Consider the following 5,092-nt stretch of genomic DNA (forward strand, 5'->3'; position numbering starts at 1 on the left):
TATACTCTTTGCATGCTTGCTTGATATGTATTGTGTATGTTGAAATTGTGCCTAAAACTCCACTCAAACCAAAAAGGCCTAAAAATTGCAACTTTAGCACTAAGTGTCCAATCACCCCCCCTCTAGATACATCTACTTCAAGGTCCTACACGCGCGCCACTGACGCCGACGCAATCCCGCCTCTATCAACGGTGCCGCTGACGCCACAATCCGGTCTCTATCCTCACCACCGCCATCGCCGTTCCCCTTCTTCCTGTCGGGACTTCCTTCCTCTGAGGTACGAGCATGTGATGTCCCTAGCAGCAGCTAGAGAATCATAGGAGAACTCGTGAGCAAGTACGGGGTTGACCGAAGGAGGACGAAGGAGCTGAGCTCAGTTCATCTCTTTTCCATTCGATGGATTAGTACAGACTAGCGGGTTGGGTAGATAAGCACCACACACACACACACACACACACACACACGCACACACCTACTACTCAGTCCACATGGCAACAGGGTGGACCTGACCTGTCATACACCACCCTGTATTAGGTGGGGGTGTGACAGAGCAGCTAGTCGTCTTCTCATGCAACACAGCTAGGTTGTTGGACTTAAATCAATCAATCCCAATAGGTCGGACATACATCTAGATCTGCCGCCCCTGTATTGCCATGGAGGCTGCACATACATGATTCACCGTGTCCTCGGCTCCGAGCATATTATTATCATTATGCCCGAGTTATTTCACCTCTAAATGACTCAATCAAATATAAAAATGAAAAGAAAAAGCAAAAGAAAAATAGCTGCACGGATCTCTGCGCAATATCAATGCCATAGGACTTAGATGTGCAATACTTAGGGCACATCTAGATGTGCGCAAAACCGATATCGTCCATGGAGCAGAATAATGTGTGCCACCGCTGTGTGAGCTCTTGCTAGCTTATCTTCTTTTGTGGTTTCAATTCAAATCAAATATTCATGACAGATGATAAATAGATTGAAAGTTTCTACCGCAAAAATAAAAAATCAAATCAAATATTCATGGATGATCTCGTCTTGTTGCAGATGCCACAAGGGGAGGATAGGCTGGGCGCCCTGACTGATGACATCCTGCTCTCCATCTTGGGGAGGGTGGACCTTGCGACGGCGGCAAAGACCAGCGCTCTGTCAACGCGCTGGAGGAGCCTGCCATGGCTGCTCCTCGACCTTGACCTGCATGTCAGGGATTTCCTACCCGCCCCATGCCCGGATTACCCTGTTGCTGCTGGGCAGCAGATATATTTTTATTCTCAAATACCATGGCAACACATAGATCAGGCAATGGCATCACTGACGAGAGCTGCTAGGAGTTTCTTGCGCATCAAACACAGCAGCAGAATCTCAAGAATGTCCCTTGAGATCTACCTGGTGGGCAATTACTCGCATGACATTGGCCCACTTGTCCGTGACGCCATTGACAACGGCATGGTAAAAGAACTGGACCTCACCATTGCGGTCTTGCGGACGACAAGGATTACGATTGCAAATTTGCAAATATGCTACGGAAAGCACGGGACGTGGACGGGTTCTTCAGCGCCTATCCTAATATACTTCCTTGCCTCACAAGCCTCCAGCTTTACAACCTGCGCTTTGCTGAGGGGGATATACATAACATCATATTTGATTGCTGCAAGCAGCTGCAGCACCTTAGTCTGGAACACTGTGATGTCGGCGACTGCTCGGTGTGGCAGGTAGATGCGCCAAATTCGGTTCTCAGGGTTCTTGAAGTCCGCTATTCCTACTTGAGGAGGCTTGAGGTGCTCTGCCTTCCCAAACTAGAGCTGCTCAGTTGGGAGGCGTGGATGCACTCGGAGGCCCCCTTGCATTTTGGTTCTGTCCCGTCCCTTAAGGAGTTATTCCTTGTGTGTGGTGCAGACCTTGAGCTCTCGGGGTTTAGTTTAAGCCAGCTTCTAGATGGTGCCACAAAAATTCATACCCTGACCTTAAATTTCCAAGGAGAAAAGGTAATTTCATACTATTTCAGTATAGATTGTGCGACATGCTTCTAATTTCATCACTAGTAATTTTGAAGTTATGGGTTAATTAGGAGCGTACGCTCTTTTTTTTGCTGTTTCATCTCTTGATCAAGATATTTGCTTACCTTTATTATTGCTAGGAATGTTTCATTGATTTTTTCCTTTATTTGTCTGTTGACCAGCTTTGGATCCTGCCGGAAAGCAAGCAACTCCGCACCGCATTCAGCAAGCTAAGGAAGCTGTCTATTCATGGCATATATGTTGAGTTTAACCTGTTATGGACAATAAATCTCCTTGAAGCTGCTCCAAGTGTTGAGATATTTGATATTGAGGTACTAATTTTACTTATCCCTTTGTCTCGATTGTTAGTTGAATAGATTTATGTATTTCCTTCCTGGTTATTGATATCATCGCTTGATAGATTTCAGAATAGAATCGCCTGGCAATACTAGCTACTATATGTACTTTATGTAATTATATTAGGTATTGGTTCTTGGATACAGGTGTTTGAACATCCATGTCTGGTACTAAATTGGGAGCGTGTTGTCATTCAAAGAGTGAAACCTTCTTGGAAGGTGGCTGGGTTCACAAGCTGTAACAAGTGGCAACTGAGAGAGCTCCATGTGACCAACTTTAGTCCCCTCATGGAGCAACATATGTTATTTGTACGTGAGGTGATGGATCGAGCACCAAACTTGAAAACTGTTGTTTTGAAAGAAGATGATGAACCATGCAAGGATTGCGAGGCAATGGATGCACTGCCTACTCTGGTAGGAGGCTTGTTTCCAAGGACCAAAAATGAGCAAGAAACAATAGCCCAGCAACTTAGGGACAACATGGTCGGCTCGTCCTCGGTGAAGATAATTTTCAAAAGTATTGCTTCAATAGTGGTATTCTGAACTTGTATGTATGTCGAATGCAAGTGCAAGCAGTAAACGAAATTGTAATATACATGCTTGCTATTGTCCGGTTTGTTCTGTTTTCTACTGTTTAAAGTAAGCATTCCTGTAAACGCTAATGCATCAACATTAGCAGTACCATCAATTCATTTTTTAGGCGAGGAGGTTCCCACAAATTTGAATTATTCAGGATGCAGAAATCCTAAAAGTTGAAGAAATATCGAGGTAAAAACTAGAGTGAAATATTGAGGTAAAGACTACTCCCCCAGCCTAAAATATAAGTTTTATCTAAGCCAACATTTTCTCTGCTTGACCAAGTGTTTATAGAAAAAATATCTATATCAATCGAAAGAACATAAGTATATTCTTTATGAAGTATATTTTTATAATGCATTTATTCAATATTCTAGATATCAGCATTTTTATCTAGAAACGTGGTCAAACTTAGAAATTTCTGACTTTAGGACAAAATTCATGTGTCAAATCATTGGAACGGGAGTACTATTTCAGACTAGAAAATCCTCCAGAAACGCTGAAAGTCTCAACACCTAAATCCTCCAAGAACTGGATCCCTTCATACAAGTTGATTTCCATGCAACCTCTCATCAGCAAAATCAAGTACTCAACCACCTAACCACCTGAGTGCTTGGAGTAAATGGTACTAGTACTCTGCATGGCATTGGCTAAACATGTCATCCAAAACATGCCCCTCTACTGAGCAGCCACGCCAATCAAAGATCAAGATAGGCTCAGGCATACCTCTCAAAAAGCTTGGGTTGAATATATGGATGGCAGGTCTGTGCAGCACGAACTTTCACCTTGGTTGTTTTGCTAGCAAAGGAAGTCATAGATGCAAGATTTGGGATGGTGAACTTGTTTTCAATTATTATTGGTTGTATATGAAGAATAATGTGTTGGTTTGCTCAAATGTTCTTTATGTAATAATGATTTCACTCTTTGACCTATAACACATTTATAGTTAGTAGATGCACCTACATTGAAGAAAGAGGTAGCTGAAGGAGTTGGCATCATGGTTGCTAGGGAGCTTATTCGAGGTATTGTTGGCTAAATTATGGTTGAACATAAGAAAAGCTTAGGGTTTCTCTGCCTCCCACCGGCGCCGCCGCCGGTCCGCCTCGTCTTCGGTGGCTTTAGGGCCATGGCGGCGCGGTGTATCCCGGCCCTTGCCGGCGGGAGGGCTTTGTCTTTAGATGTTTCTTTCGAATTTTGTTAGGGTTTGTGTCCTGCTCAGGAAGACGAGACGGCGGCGGTGGCGGCTCCCTAAAGATGGAATAAGGTTCTTCCCACCTAGCCCTCGTTCCGATGGTGTGTCTAGCATCGTCGGTGGGCGTGTGGAGATGTGTCTTCGGCGTATCTGTCCTTGGTGGATTTGCTCGGATCTGGTTGTAGTTCGTCTACGTTTGTGTTTCTTCAGGTTGGATCCTTCTGGTCTACGCTATTCTACATCAGCGGTGGTTGTTGTTCTGTTGCGCTGGTTCTATGGGCCTTAGCACGACGACTTCCCGACTGTCTACTACAATAAGTTTTGCCCGGCTCTGGCGAGGGAGGGGCGATGACGGCGACGCGCCTTCGGCTCGCTTCAGTGCTTGTAGTCGTTGCTAGGTGGTCTACAGATCTAGATATAATATTTATTATTTCTGGTGTGTTGTATTGGAGTAAATTGCAAAAAACCACCACAATTGGGGACACTAATTCGGAAAGCCACCACCATTCGGTTTTTTTTTCAAAAATCCGCCACCATTGTGCTGACAGTTTTCAAAAAACACTGATTGATCGATTAGAGTTGTTTGACGCTGAATCTGCCGAGTAGGTCCCATTGTCAGGACGACATGGCATGGGCAAACAGAGTGAGGAGACGGACGTTAGAACTCTGAAGTAATTTCATCGAACACCTAGCAGGCATGCTGTCAGCCGCCCAGCTCGCCAGTGGCAGGAGCACAACACCGGCGGCCGCGGTGCAGGAATGGTCCCCGGGCGACCGAGTGCGACGCGGTGCGGCCGTGGGCTGAGAGTCGGCGCCTGACCAGGGCACCCACGGGGTGTTCGGAGTGAGGGGCGGAGCTCGCGCCCCGGCCACCACTGCGGCGCGCCCGTGCTCTGGAGCTGGCGGTAGCTCGTGCTCCCTTGCATCGCGCTGCTGATGCTCACGCAACCGGGCGTGGCTTGTGCTGCTTC

The 5,092-nt window shown here is 46.0% G+C and overlaps 1 pseudogene; it reads left to right on the forward strand.

The window, feature by feature from the left end:
* The first annotated feature begins 1,047 nt into the window (after window positions 1-1,047).
* The window catches only part of LOC119358410, a 4,376-nt pseudogene continuing 331 nt past the window's right edge, over window positions 1,048-5,092 (forward strand).

This window comes from Triticum dicoccoides, chromosome 2A, assembly GCF_002162155.2.
Source record: "Triticum dicoccoides isolate Atlit2015 ecotype Zavitan chromosome 2A, WEW_v2.0, whole genome shotgun sequence".
In the NCBI taxonomy this organism is placed as follows: Eukaryota; Viridiplantae; Streptophyta; class Magnoliopsida; order Poales; family Poaceae; genus Triticum; species Triticum dicoccoides.